This window comes from Durio zibethinus, chromosome 4, assembly GCF_047325235.1.
Source record: "Durio zibethinus cultivar Kanyao isolate XHJ-2024 chromosome 4, ASM4732523v1, whole genome shotgun sequence".
Classification (NCBI taxonomy): Eukaryota; Viridiplantae; Streptophyta; class Magnoliopsida; order Malvales; family Malvaceae; genus Durio; species Durio zibethinus.
The window spans coordinates 15,821,694-15,841,124 of record NC_143165.1 but is presented as its reverse complement, the minus strand read 5'-3'; the positions used below and the strand labels follow the sequence as shown (position 1 = coordinate 15,841,124).

At 32.1% G+C, this 19,431-nt stretch overlaps 2 pseudogenes; both read right to left on the bottom strand.

Moving 5' to 3' along the window:
• Nucleotides 1-2,362: 2,362 nt before the first annotated feature.
• Nucleotides 2,363-7,082, bottom strand: LOC149519251 (elongation factor 1-alpha pseudogene; annotated as a pseudogene).
• On the bottom strand, nt 5,127-5,650 carry LOC149519252 (7-dehydrocholesterol reductase pseudogene; annotated as a pseudogene).
• Nucleotides 7,083-19,431: the final 12,349 nt, after the last annotated feature.

The window sequence follows — 19,431 nt, the reverse complement described above, 5'->3', positions numbered from 1 at the left end:
CAAGAAAGAAAGATTCGTAAAACTTCAAGTTTCACAAAGATGCAAGATTCGCAAGGATTTTCAGGTTCATAAGAAAGAAATATTCGTAAGACTTAAGTTTCGTAAAGGTTTCATAATAGAATTAAAGTATTCAAAAAGATAAAGTGACCAAGACTAAGTTGAGGTCAAGAATGAATAACTAGAATTATGCCGCAAGTCTAAAAATGACCTAGCCTAAGCCAAGACTAAACAACTGGGATAATGCCATAAGTCTGAAAATGATCCGAACTGAGCCGAGATTAGAAATGAGTGATGTGTGAAGATGCAATGATACAAATACATGTCATATCTAGGATGCAAGTGCAAACACAATGTATCAATGCCATGAAATTTCAATTGTGGTAGCAAAGTTCTCAAGACTCCACCAATCCTTCTTAGCTTTTCAGTATTAATAATCTCAAAGTAGATTTTATTAACTGATCCATGTCATTCTTCTCATCTAGTCACAACTCATAGTCGTATCTATCACTGAATTCATCATTGGGTCACCTTGTTTGCCTCTTTCTAAATCATTTTCTCATGCTTCTTTCTATTCATCTCATCCTAAATTTCTTTCAAAAGAATGGAAAACTCTTTATGAAAAATGTCATTCATTTATTTGCCATCATTCAAATCAGTTACAGACATGATGCATTTTCTTGGTTCATTCAAAGAATGTTCATTTGGTGAAGGGTAAAAAAATGAATCTTTATTGTTGAAAGAATAGAAGGTAAGGTTAAAAATAACTTAAGGGTGAACAAAGGTAAAATGCTATGATTTATTCAAATAGGACATTAATCCCAAAATAATGATTGCTCAAATAATTTTAAACTCAAACTTAGAATCATCCTTCATAAAACACATTCCATTAAAATCTTCAATCTTGAGCTAATCATCATCCTTATTTAGAGGACCTTCACATGAAGTTATTTTTTTCAAGTTTTTATCTTCATTAAAACTGCCCTTTCGAGTTTTCAATTTAAGTCTTTCTTTTTCCTCCTTTGCGTCTTTTCTTTTTCTTTTTCTTTTATTTTTTTATTTTTTCTCCTTTTTTTGTTTTTTACTTTTTTTACCTTTTTTTTTTTTCGCTTTTTGCTTTTCTTTCTTCTTTTTTCATTATTTCATTACTCTTTCCTCCTTTATTCATTAATGACACTTTGATCAAAGCTTCACACAATCCAATGGCAAACTTACCCCTATTCAATTCATGATTCTTCAAATCAATATTCACATTTGATCAAAATAGACTTTTAAAGGACATAACATAGGGTAGGGTAAAAAGGTGCCAAAGAAAAGGATAAAACAAACCTAAATTGTATTTAAAAGTTAATTAAACCAAGGATTATTTCTTCATGTGGAGCACTTTGACATTTTACCCCATTAATTTTTTCTTTTCCCATTCTCTTTCTTTGTTTTTTCTTTGTTTTTTTTTTTTTTTGTAGAGACATTAGCACTTTGCCCCATCAATTTTTTTTCTTTTTTTTTTTGGTGGAGCACATTAGCATCTTACCTTTTCAATTTTTCTATTTTTTTTATCAGAAAAACTTGATCATAAAAGGGTTTTACCCTTAAGGATGAACAAATTTCTCAAACTTTGCCCTTAAGGTGGGGGTGATCCTTGATTAGGGTTCTTTAAAAAAAATTTTAAAAGGCTTAAATGAGGTAGCAAGGGATGATTTTTTCTCTTTTTTTTTTTTGTTTGGAAGGATAGAAAAAAGATGATCATTTCTCATTTCAAACATGAATACCCTTAATGGAGAATCTTTACTGATTAAGAGTAGACTTGTGAATGAGTAAAAATCATATGTTGCATTACTTTTGAAATTTTTCCCCTAATTTATCTTCATATTCAGTAGTCCTAATGAATTAATAATCTTCATCTATCAATCAAACCATCATGAATGATATTTTCGAAATTGAATCCTGAATTATCATCTTGATTGTTTAAACATTCATTATTTAAAATTAAAGAATGGATATGGGAAAAGGTATGATAAGGTAAAAGTAAATAATGGTGATTCACACAAAAAAAAAAAGTCGTGAAAATGCATCAAGCATGTCACTTTATTAAAATGATGAAAAATAAGATGAAATCCAAGTATATAAAAGAAGATCCACATTCTCAAAAGATCCAAAATGATAGGCAATTCCAATCAACCTTCTAAAGTCATGCCCTTAGATGATTGAGCAAAGAGTCTTTATGGCTATTCAGCTCTTTCAATTCATTGAAGCTCATCAAGTCTGCTCGAATCAAACTTTGCACTTTATGCTTGAAAGTAGGGTAAGTTTCTATGGAGTGACCCGTATTCCCGATATGATAGTCATATATGGCATTAATATTGAACTATTTGGGATACAGTGGCTTCAATGGTTCCAAAAAGATTAGGGATACCAGGTCATTCTTAACCAATTTTAAAAATAACTCAATATAGGTTATGAAAATAAGATCAATAAAAGTTCTCTCATGGTTGCCCTTAGATATTTCTGAACCACTCGCTTGATTGTTAGGCCTTGAAACTAGTGTAGTAATAGGATTAGGCTCACATGCATGTGCTTGAAAAGTTTGTTGATAAAGACTTAGAGTGATGTTGTTCATGGTTGGGATATAAGGCTGGTAAAGAACAGGATGAACATATAGTGGATATAGGACAATAACTTCTGGATTGCTGCCCCTCAAAACTCACTACTTGGGATTCATTTTCTTCTTCCTTAGGCATCTTACCCTTCTTGGCATTGTCAATCTTTTTTTCTTCAAACTTGCCACTCTTGATGGCATTTTCAATAATCTCTCCTGAAATCATCATGTCAACAAAATTTGTAGTCGCATTCCCTATCATCTTCTCCTAGTATGGCGACTTGAGAGTGCTTATAAATAGCACTATTATTTTTTCTCTATTAAAAAGGGTTGTACTTGAGCAGCTATATCTTGCCACCTTTGGGCATGTTTGTTGAAAGACTTAGATGGTTTTTTCTCTATACCTTGTAATGAAAGGCGATCAGAGGCCATATCTATGATGTGACAGTATTGGTTGATGAAAGATCGAGTCAAATCCTTTCATGACTTAATGGGAGTCCTATCCAACTGGACATACCAACTTGTAGTAGACCCGGTTAAGCTATCCTAAAATACATGCATTAGCAGTTTCTCATTGCTAACATGTGTTGCCATCTTACAATAATACATTGTGATATGCATAATGGGGCACTTGGTACCGTCATACTTCTCAAATTTTGATACCTTGAATTTCAAAGAAATCACAACATCTAAAACTAGGCAAAGGTTGGCAACGTCCATGGATCCATAAAAATCAATGCCCTCTATAGCCCGCAGTCTTTCCCTAATCATGCTCATAGCTTGATCAGTCTTAGAGTCTTCTAGGGGTACAACTATCTGTAGCTTTTCTTTTTTTTTAGTCTTATCTATTTTGAGAATTTGGATTGGCTCATCTGCTTTGTCAGTGAAGACAAGATTGGTATAGCTTTAAACATTCCCTTGATTAAAATTTGGCAACATATTTTGTTGTTAATGAAAGCTTAGAATGGTCTGAGTCTGATGTGAACTAAAACCTAGAGGATATGCTAATTTAATAGCTTCTTAAGAGATATCTTCTTCTATTGCCTTTCCTCTATTTCCCTTTTCTAAAGCCTTTAGGATTTTGCTCAATTTTTCTTCAAGTATCTCTTGGGCATTTTATATTTTTTCAAGCCAATTTACGTTGTCTTGCTCCATTTTTCTGACTCTAGCTCGAGTGTAATACTAGTGTTGATCTATCCTTGAACCTTAATTTTCCATAATTATGCGCAAATTTAGAATGATGTTTATGGATTTATGAGATTATGCATGAGAATGAATGTAATGATTACATGAATAATGCATACACAATAAAGAAGTTAGTAAGCATGATATTTAACCTACATGTTTGTGTATGAATATGCACAAGAAAAGAAATAAAAAAAAAAAGACAAGAAAATCGATTAGTTATCATAATAAAAAATAAAGCAAGCAAAATAACAACATGACCTTAGATTTAGGTAAACTATAAAGGGTGGAAGAACATGGCTCTATCTATGGTTAGGCTCTTAAAGTTAACTATATGTGACTTGGGTTAATTATAAAAGGTTCCCAAATTATTCCTTACATCATGGTCCATCATAGACTAGTAAAGCATCCCAATCTTCACCCATCATAGGCTATAAGCGGAAAGGTTTCAATCTGGGTGGGAGTGTTTCACAGACCTATGCGGATGCATGAAATCTCATAAGGGCATAAGTACTTCATTCCCTCCAAAAGGTAAAGCCCAGGTAGAGAGCTTATGTTATGCACATATAAATGAATGACAGATATAAATAATAAATAGATAATTAGGCAAATATAAGCAGTGAAAAATAAATAGGTATACATAATGAAAAGGAAAATAAATAATAATGTAGATATAAGCAATAAAAGGAAATAAAATAATTTCAAACTTATTAAGTAAGGCTTGAATAATAAGAAATCATCTACTGGCTTGACTCTTAATATCCCCAGTGGAGTCACCAAACTATCATAATGTATAGATTCATGGACCAATCGCTAGATTTGGAATGAAAGGGAGTCGCCATCAATCTGTTTTGGTTAGGTGTGATTGGTCACCTGATTGAAGCGAATCTGTAAAACAGAGGTTAGGTTCAAAAGTTGATTACGCATTGGAAGGTTGTAACACCCCTACAACGTTCACCTAAAGGATGGCACCAGTTAGATTTTGAATTATCCAAGCATTGAATTATTAATTTTATTACATAAAAAAGACAGTAAAACCTCAAAAAAAATTTATATTTTTTGTTGTTTTATTGAAAAGATTTTTATTTAAAGATTTTTTATTATTTTTTTATTATTTGGAAAACTTTATTTGAAAAAGGTTTTCTATTTATTTCATAAATAAGTACAAAAAAATCATAATAATAAGTAATGTATTTTTAATTTAAAATAATAAATAATAAATAAAAATAAACAAAATAAGAAAAATAGAATCAAAATAGAAAATGGAGTGAAAAAAAAAATACCTGGCGATCGGATGGAGTTGTGTAACGAATGACGTGCGAATCCTATTTGAGTTCACGCGAAAACTTTAAACTTCAACAAAATAGTTCACAAGCTGGTTGACAAGATACACCCCTGGTGACGTGTACATGGAAGGAACTCAAACCAAGCATCCCCAACAAATATAGAACCCAGCTCGGTCACGTGCAGTATCCATTATGTTCCAATAACCAGCTTTTTACTAAAAGAACTTTGTAACATACACAAGCATCAATGCTGTACGCACCTGGAATTAGAAACTTTTCCATTGACTTCATCCTGCTTTATGCAATAAGTGACAGCAAGAACTACCCAAGACATCAACCAAATGTGCAAGTTGTAAGGACTTTGATGCCAAAGTTTTTTTTCAATTCGTGGATACGGCTCCATATCCCAATAGATTCCCAGATGACCAATAAAACTTCCAAAGATGAGTGCCGAAAATATTTCTCCCTAAATGATCACACACAATCGTGGGTTGAATATCCCAAACCACCAAAGACTAAGATAGGTAACCAATGGCACCAAATATGCTGCCATACCATTTGCCTTGAAAATAGGTACATTCTTGTTAGGAGACGTTGGGTCCTTTTTCTTCACTCTTGATCACACCAACAGCAACAGTCTGTCTCATGTTCCTCACGGCAACTCGCCCAAGTGGGGGGTATTCAGAGAAGGTCTCCACAACCGTGGGTTTGGTGGGAATCATCTTAACAAAACCAGCATCACCATCCTTCAAGAACTTGGGCTCCTTCTCAAGCTCCTTACCAGATCGCCTATCAATCTTGGTCAAGAGCTCAGCAAACTTGATAGCAATGTGAGAGGCGTGGCAATCAAGGACATAAGCATAACCATTTCCAATCTGCCTTGGGTGGTTCATGATAATGACTTGGGAACTGAAGTTGGTCGCCTCCTTGGTAGGATCATCCTTAGAGTTTGAGGCAACATATCCTCGCTTGAGATCCTTGACAGCAACATTCTTAACATTGAAGCCAACATTGTCACCAAGAAGAGCCTCCTGAAGAGCCTCATGGTGCGTTTCAATGAACTTAACTTCAGTGGTCAATCCAGAGGGACCAAACGTAACCACCATACCAGGCTTGAGGATACCAGTTTCAACACGACCCACTGAAACAGTTCCAATACCTCCAATCTTGTAGACATCCTGAAGTGGGAGACAGAGTGGCTTGTCGGACGGTCTCTTAGGCTCATTGATCTAGTCTGGTGCTTCAAGAATGGTTGGACCCTTGTACCAGTCAAGGTTGGTGGACCTCTCAATCATGTTGTCTCCCTCAAAACCAAAGGTGGGGACGGATGGAATTTTTTCAGAGTTGTAACCAACCTTTTTCAAGTAGGAAGAAACTTCCTTTACAATTTCATCATACCTTGCCTTCGAGTATTTGGGAGTTATGGCATCCATCTTATTGCAACAGCAAATCATTTGCTTGACACCAAGAGTGAAGGCAAGGAGAGCATGCTCATGGGTCTGTCCATCCTTAGAAATACCAGCTTCAAAACCTCCAGTGGTGGAGTCAATCATAAGGATAGCACAGTCAGACTGAGAGGTACCAGTAATCATATTCATGATAAAGTCACGATGTCCAGGGGCATCAATAACAGTGCAATAGTACTTGATTGTCTCAAACTTCCACAAGGCAATATCAATGGTAATACCATGCTCACGCTCAACCTTCAACTTATCAAGCATCCGGGCATACTTGAAAGATCTTTTGTTCATCTCAGCAGCTTCCTTGTCAAACTTCTTGATCACATGTTTGCCAATGCCTCTAAGCTTGTAGATCAAGTGACCAGTTGTGGTTGACTTTCCAGAGTCAACATGGCCAATGACCACAATGTTAATGTGAACCTTCTCCTTACCCATAGCAAATTTTTTGAAGAAATAACTTGAAAATTCAGGAGCTGATAAATCGGCAGAGGTGAGGAGAGAGTGTTCTTCTGCCTGTTCTTTTTATGGAATCCTGGGTATAGGTTTCTAGATATCGTATATGGTGCTATCTGTGCTGGCATTCGGGTGTGGATTCCTCTTTTTTTCCCTCTCCCCCTTGATTCTTTGCATGAATTATACGAAAACAGATCTGTAACCAAATCACCCAGAATCATGCTCCAACGAATCTGATATCGAATCACCAATTTCCTTCTTTCTTTTTTTTAAATAATAATAATAATAATAATACTATAATACATTGTTATATTAATATACTTTACTCTAATATAATATAATAATAATATAATAATAAAGTAATATAATATGATAATACTAATAAAAATAGCCTTATTGACCCCGAACACATATGAGTGCCTACACTGATCATTCTACAAAAAACTACACAGCTTTAAAGTATAAAGTGCAAAGTTTGGTCAAAAATGGATTGGTGAATTTTGATCAAGAAGCAGGGACATGTGTCATCAAAAACCCTTTGCTTAACGACACTGAGGCATAATTTTGAAAGAGTATTTATAAATGCCCGTCATCTTTGGAACTTTAATGATAATACAAGTTTGAAAATTTTAAGTCTTTTGTGTTAATCTTTTATTTATCTTTCATTATTTCAATAAAGTGACAAATTTATTTTCATTACATTTCCTCATTTGTTGCATTACTTTTATATATACACCTTTCATATTTCACCCATTTCTATGTTCTAAATAATGAATGTTCAAACAATCATGACAATAATTCATTATTTAATTTTGAAAGCATCATTCATATCGATGGAATTTATAAGTTGAGACTCTTAATCTATTGAGATCATTGAAGTAAGAAAAGACAGGTTTCATGAAATGAAACTAACATGCGATTTTGCTCATTCATAGATAAAAGTGTTGTAGTGTGTGATTTTTTATGATGGCTCGCTCACAAGTTGCTCTTAGTCAATAAATATTCTTCATTAAGAGTATTTATATTTAAAATGAGAAATGGTCATCTTTCTTCTACCCTTCACACAAGGAATAAAATTACCTATTTGCTATCCCATTTGAGTCTACTAAATTTTTTTGGAAGAAACCTTATCCAATGATCACCTTTCACACTAGGGGCAAAGTTTGAAAAAGGCTTAAGCACAAAGAGAATAACAAAGAAAAAAAAAGTGAAGTTCCCTAATGACTTTGAGGGGAAAAAAAAAACTCTTCATGCTTAGATTTTTCTTGAAAAAGGATAAAACATGCAAATTGAAAAATTATGACAAAAAAGAAAAAAAAAAGAAAAAGAGAGAATCGATCAAGAATGGGGCCAAAAACCAAGCTGCTTCATATGATAATAAATGATCCTTTGGTTCATAACCCTTCGAATTAATTTTGAGCCTACTTTATCCATTTATTTCATAACCTCTCACCCTAGCATATGTTACATCCTTTAAAAGTCCATTTTGATAAATGTGAATGCCCAAAGTGGAAAATTATGAATTAAACTAAAATAAACTTGTAATGAAAATGTTAAAAATTTTGATCAAAATGTCACTGATAGATTAAAGGAAAAGGTAAAATATGAAGAAAAGGATGTGCAAAACAAAAAAAAAAAAACTTAAACTGAAAACCCAAAAGGGTAGTTTAAGTAACAAAAAAGAAACTTGGAAAAATAGCCTTAATGAAGATCCTCAAGAAATAGGATCATGTTTAAATTGATAAAATACCAAAAATATCAACGGAATGAGCTTTTGAAAAAGAATTCAAAATTAATTTACCTAAAATTGTTTGAATATTTATTATTTTAGATGTTGCGTACTCTTCCCAACATTTATCTTAAAGATTCATTCTGAAATGATTTCTTTACCTATTTATTCTTTATCATACTTGTTCTTATATTGAATACCATTTCTTTGATTTTTCTTATTCTTCACCATTTATTTATTCCCATAATGAATTAAAGAAATGTGATGGATTACATTTCAAATTGAATTGAAACAATGATGAATGAATAAATGACCGTTATGAAAGATCCTTGCAGTATTTCAAATAAATTGAAAATGATTGGGGCATATTGAAAATAAAATGTGAAAAATGAAAGAAGTTTAAAATGATGTTGATCTTTATGGCTTACAAATGAAAAGAAACATTCCAAATGTTGAGATCAAATGATGAAGCTAATGAAGAAGAGTTTTAGATCATAAATCAGTTGGTACATTTTCTGGCTAGTTCTAAAGAAGTTGAAGAAAAACATGATGAAAGGCTGAAAAAAAGACATGAAAAAGAGTCTTAAGATCCCATTAAAAGAAGGAAACTTTAAATTTAGATGATAAAATGGATGAGACTACTTAATGATGCATGATAGCTCTTGTTGAAAACCACAAGTATTGAAGAGTTAAAGAAAGTGAAAAGATAAATCAAGAGTTTTGAGAAACCTCTGATTTACCATAATTGAAAAAATAAATGAATTGCATAGCATACATTGCATTCGCCACATGCATTACATGCATGCATCCTACTGAAAATATTGCAGTCATTCATGGCATTCATCATACATATTTAAAAAACAAAGAAGAAAGTTTAAAGTTGGAAATTGGGTAGGAATTTTGCATTCATGCATTGTACTCACTACAGTCATTACATGTTGCACATATCATTGCATTTATTGCACTCATGCACTTCTTGTTTAAAAAAGAAAGATCAAAGTTTAAGTTAGGATGGAATTTTGAAAAATCTTTGGCTCATTCATTCATTGTATGCATACATTGAGCTCATCATATTCATCCCACGCATCATGCATATTTGAAAAGAAGAAAAATTAAAATTTGACTTTTGAAATTGAATTTGAGAATTGTGGAGAATTTTTTCATTCATTGCATGCATTCATTGCATATTTTTAGAAAGTATGAAGGAAAAACTAGATGAAGAAACAATTTTGAGAAAAGACATTGGAAGACAATAAATGATGATTCAGATGATATGCAAAAACTTCATTTAAAGTAAGATTTCTTTTAAGTTTCAATGCCTCTATCAAGGAAGAGCTTTTTCAAAGGTAAGAATAATCTCATTTTATTTTTCAAAAGTTCCAAAGCCTAGGGGAACATTTCACTTTTTCAAAGTTCTAAAGCCTCAATTGTAAGGAGCATTTTATATTTTCAAAGTTCCAAAGTCTCAGTTGTGGGGGAGCATTTTACTTTTCCAAAGTTTCAAAGCCTTAGTTGTGGGAGAGCATTTTATTTTCCTAAAGTTTCATTGCCTCAGTTATGGGGGAGCATTTTATTTTTCAAAAGTTTTAAAGCCTCAGTTATAGGGGTGCATTTTAATTTTCAAAATTTTTAAAGCTTTAGTTGTGGGGGAGCATTTTATTTTTCAAAAGTTCCAAAGCCTCAGCTACGGGAAAGCATTTTATTTTTCAAAGTTTCAAAGCCTCAAATATGGGGAAGTATTTTATTTTTCAAAAATTTCAAAGCCTCAGTTGTGGGGGAGCATTTTTCAAAAAACAAAAGTTTCAAACCTATAAGGAGAAGCCTTTTCAATTTTCTTTTTTGATTTTTCTTAACCCAAATAAAATGGATGACTTTTGTCTTTGTACAATTCTTATTTTACTAAAAATGTACAAATATTGACAATTATAGATACCCTATTTTGTCTGAGGATTTTTAGAAATTCATTGGGCTTCGATTTTTTATTTTGATTATGTAATTGGGTTTAATCAGAAAAGTGAATTTTAGACACAAAGATTAAGCCATAAATTTTATTTGTGTTTTAATTTTTTAGTTTAATTTTTGTTTCTTTTAGTCAAAAGAGTCAAAGTCAATTGGTAAAAAAAATAAAAAATGAGTAAAGAAGAAAATATGGGATTTTGCATGGAAAATCTTTGATTCAATTCAACTCTTGGATTCTATCTCAGATTTCAACTTTAATGGTTGAATAATTTTGGAAAGACTTGGCACTCAATCTATTGAAAAAGGAAAGATTACAAAGAGAATAAAATTTAGAGAGAAATCTTAGATTCAGTTGAATTAATTTCTTTCAAATCGAAAAAAATTCAATCCCTATAAAAGAACCTTGAATCTAATATCAAAAGGGGGGCCTCACAGCAATTGATTTCAAGATCAAACATTGGTGATTGAAAATGAGTTTTTGGAAGGAAGGCTAACATTTATAGTAGAAGACATTAGTTTTTGAAAAGTTGTTGGAACATGTGATCCATTAAGGTAATATTTGCTTTTTTTTTTTATTTTTGCATAACTTTTTTAATATTTAATTGTTTACTCTTATTTTTATATTTATTACATGGTTTTTATTTTTGCATGAATTTTTATGACTAATATTATATTTGTATGATTCATATTACATTTGCATGATAATTTATTTGCTTAATATTTTATTTGCATGATTAATATATTTGTGTGATTTATTAATATATTTGCGTGATTATTAATTTATTTGTATCATTATCAATTTATTTATTTGTGTAACTGCATGATTATTATTATTGTACATTTAATTCCATGTTTATTTTCATGATTTATTTTATTATTTGTATTATTAAATATTTAATTTATGTTTATTTGCTTAATTATATATTTAATTACATTTTTTACATTGTTAATTGCATGATTATATATTTAATTACATGTCTATTTGCATGATTAGTAATTTATTTATTTGTGTGATTTTATGATTATTAATGTACTTATTTGCATGATTATTTATTTATTATTATTATTGCATGATTGATTTATATTATTATTTGTATTATTATATATCTAATTGTATGTTTATTTGCATGACTGTATTTTTAATTGCATGTTTAATTACATGATTATTAATTTATTTATTTGTGTGATTGTATGATTATTAATATATTTATTTGCATGGTTATTTATTTATTTATTATTATTGTATTATTTTATATTTATTGCATGATATGGTATTCTATGTTATAACATGATTAATATTATATATGAATGATATTTAATTGCATGTTTCTATATTTATTGTATGCATAATTGCAAGATTGTACATAATATATTTGTATGATTATATTTAATTCCATGATTATACATTTTCATGAATGATTATTAATATATTTGTATAGCATTTTATATTTGTGTGATAATTATATTTGCATGACATTCTTACATGAATATTTTAGCATGATCTATGCATGATATTATTACATAATATTTGGTATGATTTAGAATATATTTGTATGATAATTTTTGCATGGTATGATTTAATATTTATTGCATGATTGCTTGATTTTTTTATAGAATTTTTGTATCACCATATTTTGTACATAAATAAAAGGATTGGAACTATTTTATTTGCATGATAAAAACCATCTTTGATTAAGGCTTGGGCAAAATAACATATAATTAATGTGGTACCAAATTTGGGCATAAATATTTGCTAATACCTTCCTTGCATATAACTGACTCTCAAATCTTAGTTCTAATGATGTAGATGATAACATATTCTTTTTACGACCCTTAGTTTACACTTAGGATAACTTTAAAGGGGATAGATTCATATAAGTGATCGATCACACCTAGCTAAAAAGGATTGATGGCAATTCCATAATTTTTGTGTTTAATGGGTAGGTTTTCCCAACCTAAATGTTATGACACCAACAAAATAATCACAAAAGCAATTGCATATCATGGATTAGAAGTTGGCAGTAATGTTTTAGTTTGGGGATTGTTAGGTCTTTAAATCAGTGTTTAGTTAAGTTAGAAAAAAAAAAAGGTTGCTTTGGGTATAAACAGTTGTGGTTGATGGTGGCTTACAATGGTGAATGGATTTTAGGAAATCCAAAAAAATGGGAGTGAAACACAGAAGAAAAGGAAGTACATATTAAAATTTCAAGACAATCGAAGTGGTGAAAGGCTAATTTTTAGAGGTTCAAGTGTGGCTTCAAAGTTAGATCTAGGTTGATCTAAGAGTTTTTTTGGGAGCAAATAGTGGTTGAGAAGTGAAACCAATGGTAGTTAAAGGGGACAAGGTTGAGGTAATCAATTTTTGAGTTTTTTGGGTTTATTGGCAGCTTCATTAGTGAAAGAAATTAGAGAAACAAAATAAAAAGAGAGAAAAAAAAAGTAAAAAAAAAAAAGAAAAAGAAAATTTTGATTTTATAGCATAGCTAAAATAATAGCATTTTGAGACTAATGAATGGAGCAACCCGTATGTTGGCTAGTATTTGACCTGGTTTTCATGTGTTTTCTTTACTCGTCTAGTATTTTTTATTTTTGTTGTTTTATGTTTTACTAGGTTCCAAAAATCAAGATTAAGTCAAAAGTATCAAGATGGTGCCTTTTGGCTTTGTGAAATTTTTAAAATAAGAGTTGGATGCAAAAGTTAAGATTAAGTCAAGAATATCGAGATAAAGTAGAATTTTTTTTTTAATTTTACATTTGAGAATGCAAGTGAAGATAATATGATATTATGTCCATGTTGGAGGTGTGCTAATATTGATTGGCAAATAAGTTGTTTTGGAACATTTGGTCTATATCGGATTTCTCTCAGGATATGTTAATTGGTATTTTCATAGAGACCTTGTACCATCAAGGTCATTGACTAGAGTTTTTTTAACTTCAAGGGTTCCCCAACAATAATATAATCCTATTAGACAAGATGACATGAAAGGCATATTATGGGACCTGTGGAAAATGACGAAAACCTAGTCAAGGAAAGTTGGAAGCATTTTGTTGATGGATCCACCACGAACCATAGTGAGGATCCAACCTCATTCTAATTATCCTGAAAGGACTGTAGTATCCATATGCCTGGAGATTTAAGTTCAGGGTATCTAATAATGAGGAAGAATATAAAGCATTGATAGCTAGTTTAAGAATGGCAATCGAGCTGAATGTTCATATATAATCATGTATAAGGACTCTTAATTAGTGGTCAGCCAAATCAACGAGGAGTTCGGAGCTAAAAAAAATCAATTTGAAAATATCTAGAAAAAGTGTTGGCCCTAGTGGTCAACTTTAAAAAAGCTGAGGTAAAGAAAATACCATGGTTAGAAAACTCGCTGACAAATTCCTTATCTAAGTTAGTTTCAAGAATAACACCAGAAATTCTTGACCAAGTCTTGGTAAAAGAACACATACATAAAAACATCGAGAAAAGGCTTGTAAAACATATCACCAAAAAAATAGCCTACATGACACCAATCAAAACATATCTAACCATAGGAACATTACTTGAAGATAGGATCTGAGCTAAAGTATTAATGAAAAAGGCTTCTTGATACATAATGATTAAGAAAAAATTATATAAAAGATCTTTTAGCCTACCTTATCTAAGATACATTGATGAGGAAGAAGTAGACTACATCATATAAGAAATCCACAAAAGAATATATGGAAACCACCTTGGATCTCAACCATTAGCCTACAAAGTGCTTAGGCAAGGCTATTATCGACCTACCATAAAAAAAGGATATGATTGAACTGGTTAAGAGATGTGATAAATGTCAAAGGGTTACTCATGTGCAGCATTTTCCCTCGACCAAGCTCACTTTTATCATTAGCCCATTACCCGAAATGCAGTGGGAATGGATGTCTTTAGACCATTCACCTTGGCCACGATTCAGAGAAAATTTATTTTAATTATGATATACTATTTCACGAAATAGCTCGAAGCTAAGGCTCTGGCTACTACTATAAAGGCTCAAGTGGAGAAATTTGTATGGAAGAATATAGTTTGTAGAATTGGTCTAACTCGGCCCATAATAATGGATAATGGCAAACAATTTAAAAATCTGAGGTTCAGGGAATGGTGTTTGAACTTTTACATCAACCTGAGATTTATGTCGATCGCCCACCCTCAGTCCAATGGATAGGCCAAAGCAACTAACAAGACAATATTAAAAGCCTTGAAGAAGAGACTAGATATAACGAATGAGAAGTAGGCTGACAAACTACCAAGGGTGCTATAAGCCCTGAGGATAACTACTAAAATACTAATAGATGAAACCCCATTCCATTTGGCATTTGGAATAGAGGTTGTGATACCTGTCGAGATTGACCTTTCAAGCTTAAGGGATGAATTGGGGTCAGAATAAGAAAATGAAAAAGAAATTAGGCCAACCTAGACCTCGTCAAAGAATAAAAAGACATCTCCCTAACATAAATAGTGATTTATTAGCGTGTCTAGCTATTATAACAAAAGGGTTTCACATAAGCACATCGAGAAAAGTAACATGGCACTCAAAAAAGTTGAAGCCTCATGAATAGATAACCGAGGTGCCAAATTAGCGCCGACCTAGGAAAGACCATATATAGTTAAATAGATCTTCCATGACTCAACTTATAAACTGCAGGATATAAATAGCAACATCATCCCAAAGACGTAGAATGCAAAAAACATAAAGGTCTATTATCAATGCTTAGACCAAACTGAGCTTAGACTTGTACTTTGTACTTGAATATATAAATCAAATTACATTTAGCCGATGACGCTTATGGTCACTCTATGCTCATACCCCAACCTACCTAATAAAATTTAACCTAGCTCTTAGATGGATTCTAAAGGTAACTTAATTTAAGTGATCAGGTAAACCCTTAGCCCATTTAACTAGGCTTGATCAAATTAATCTCTATTAAATCAAACACTAAGCTTAGACTTGTGCAAATAAAGAAAAAATTATCGTGATTATCGTGATTATCGTGATTAACCAAGTTTAAACTTGTGTGAATAAGGAAAAAAATTATAATATAAGAACTGAGTTAAAGCTTAAACTAAACTGAACAAAATTTTATATCTAATTTTTTATTGTTACAAAAGTTGTTAGCAAATGCTTCATTAGCAGATCATTCCTATCTGAGGTCATCACAAAAACTAACCTTATACATTAGCAATTTTAAAACAAAAATTTACAAAAGTTAAAAAAAATTATGTGTCAGCAACATTAACAGCAGCAATGACAACGTAGCATCCTCATCAATAGAAGTAGCAACAATGACCTCAGCCCCCCAACCTTATTCACCTCATGATCAAGCTTTAAAGCTACCTTGAGCTCGGTGTCTATGGCTTCATTATCATCCTCTTTATTTTATTTCCTCTTTTTCCTTTTACTTAGGCTGACTTAGAGGAGGTCTCGATCGATATTATTGATATCAATATCAGAGAGATCGAGGTTGAGGTCAAAAAATATAAACTACACCTTACCCTTGGCTAGATCAAAGACACTAAACACATTGACTTGAGAGAACTTTATTTTTAGATGAAAAAATTCGCTGGAAGCCTTGAAATCCTCAACAGCTTTCTTTTTCAAATCTTTTTTCCCTTAACCTCCAACTTAAACCTCAGTTTCATTATCTAAACCTAAGCATCATTGAGTTTGAGCTCAGCTTACTCCTTCTTAGAATCAACTTAGGCTTTCTTAACTAGTATGGCCTCTAACTTTGTTGTCAACTTATCATTTTTCTTCATTTGCTTGACCTATTTCTTATGAGACGCTTTAAAGCTAGACTTAACATTGCCCAGAGCATCCGAGCTCTTTTTATGCTCTTTAGTTAGGTTAGCCACATTCTTCTCGACCTTGAGTAGGTGGGCTATAGCAAGATAAATATGGTAAAAGGCCTAGCTAGTATTGTCTAAGGGCTAAGATGAGAGCTTTTATTAGACTACATGGGAAGAACAATAAAAAAACTGAGCTAAAGTCAAATAGTACTTACCAAGAGAAAGAACCCTGACCTTGTAGAACTTTCTCACCACGTCAAAGTTCTCGGTGGGGTTATTGGTGAAAGTATAATTCAATCTTGTGGAAATCCTCTTTGAGATGGGCTTTAATAACCTCGCTTCAGGATTTTTCAAGGTGAAAATGAAAATCTTAACCCTTAGTTTTTTTTATAGGAGTTGCTACAAATAACTCCCGATGAGCTAAGAATTTCATTTTTGAACTACTAAAGAGCACTAGGCTAAGAGATTGATAAACTTGTCCCTCCTACAAGATGGAGCCCTTAGTTGAATCTTTTTTTGGACCTTGTTGGGCCTAGGTGCATATTAGTACAAGGAAAAGTTGAAGCTTTTGTTAGCTGACATTTTTGCAAAACTGAGCAAATAGTTAGATAAAAACCAGGTTAAAATAAAATTTTATGAGGTTACCTATAGTACTTTACTCATTTATTCTTCAAGGGAAGTTAACTTATGGACATCAATAACGAGCTTCCCCTATGGGTATACTCCATTATTTTGTCCCAATTTGTTAGATCCAGCATAAAAAGGGCCACTGGTACATCCAAAAAAACGTTGAGCCCATTTATTATCTCCCATGCCTTAACCTTGATAATGGCGTCGGACCTTGATCTCACTATATTTATTTATTTTTTATTTTTGAAGGTAAAAGAAAAGCAACTTCCAATTCTTTATTGAGTTCGGATAGTCAACAAATAATTTATTATTGGGCTAAACTATTACATAATACCACCTTAAGTTCTTTTTAGTCAAAAAAATTCCTAAATAGAAAAAGAGTGGGAAGAATGTTCAAATGTTAAGCAAAAAATGATAAAATCTACTATATACCATATAAAATTAGAAATAATCTAAGTGATAGTCAAATTATAAGAATTAACAATTGAAATAAACAAATAATGAAGTGGAAACCTCGAATCAACCATAAATGAATCCCAATATACATACAGCTAATGTGGATGCAGTCTATTAGTGACTCGATCTGAAAAGTTCAACATTAATACGCTATATCCCTTTCTTGGAAGAAAGAAGGTCATCTCCAGAGCACGGATAAAATGAACTAAACATATGTTAGAATAGTAACCTTACATTTTAATTCCTTCAGCACATCCTTAAGGATCATATTGAGGTCAAAAAAAGTATATACAGAAAACGTGGCCAATTCATCTTGCTTCATAAGATCCTTCTCTTCACTGTCATTTTCACCAGCCGTAATGCTCCATTTTTTTTGTTCCTTCTTAAAACCCTCATCATCATCAGAATCTTCATTGCCAGAAGACTCTGACTCTTGAGCAGGAGTAGAATTATGAGATTGAACCATGGCTGAGAGTAACATAACTCTAGAAAAAGAAAGATAACATGGAGACCTTTCAAGAAAAGAAGTAATCTCAATAGGAACTAGCCAAGATGGAATAAAAGTGACAATAAGAGCATCAATAGGTGAAAGAGTAGAAGTAAAAAAAAATTGATAAGATCAAATCCCAGAAGAAGGGACAATAAAAAATGAAAAAAGGTCAGCTATAAAAGATGGACCAACCTGAGAGATAAGGAAAGAAAGTAGATTTTATAAGTTAAAATCTATCTAAGCACATAATTTTTCTATGCTTAAGACCCATTCTCTTCTTACCCGAGCATTATCCTTCTTTTGTTGCTATCTTTCTTTAGACATCAAGTTGAACCAAAAGGCCATTCTCTGACAATCACAACTTTCAATAACTAACAAAATCAAGTTATCATCATCCTGCCTAAGCTGACTTTCCCTAGGTTCTACCTTGAAACTTTTGGCCTCCCCAGAACTTAAACTATAAGACATAGTTGAAAATATGTATCGAAGAAAATGAAGAAAAATGGTTGATAAGAAAAATAACTTTAAGTTCAGAAAGCTTTTAAGATCAAAAAATTCAAATCAAACAAAGAACAAAGAAAGTAAAAAAGGTGAAAAACAAAAACCCCAATAGCTCTTTATATACCTACGCTACAGATCAGATAAACGACATAGAACACGCCATGTGTTAAAGCGAAAATGGAAAGATTTTTTCTTATTCCTTCTTTAAATTTTTTCAATCAAACTACCTCTCTCCTCATTTAATACGATCAAACCAATTAAATCGAATGAACCTAGGTCAGATCAAACAAATCTTCGGGACATATCAGACACCCGATCCATTGTCAAAGTTCAAAATAAAGGCTCGACTCCTCTCCCAAGTAATAAAACACAAGTCTTACGTTGACCATACGAACTCTGACACTAATCTCGGATCATCCCGAGCAATTAACACCTTAACAACCTTTAAGCCAACTATACACCCAACCCAAGACATACGTGCAATATCAGACCCCTATAGGTCAGACCATTACTTAAGGCTACTTGTCTCCCAATGCTGATCTCTTCTATGATGTTTGCTATGAAGAATCAAATTTTACGTCATCTTCTTTTGTTTATATACCTTACATGGAATGTGTCGATCGAATACTCAGACTACTTGATAGGGAGGCAAAATGTTTAGGGCATTTTGTGGTCAAAAGTGTATAGTGGTCTTTTTTCATGTTAGAAGCTTTCAATAGACAATTAAAGGTAATTTTGACATTTGTGCGAACTTGAGATGTCAAGTTGGTCTGATATACTTAATGTCACATCAGTTCAGCACTATCTTTATTATCCCCTATAGTCCTTTATCACTTATCTATAAATATGAAGGTCCAAGCACCATTAAGTTAAGTTC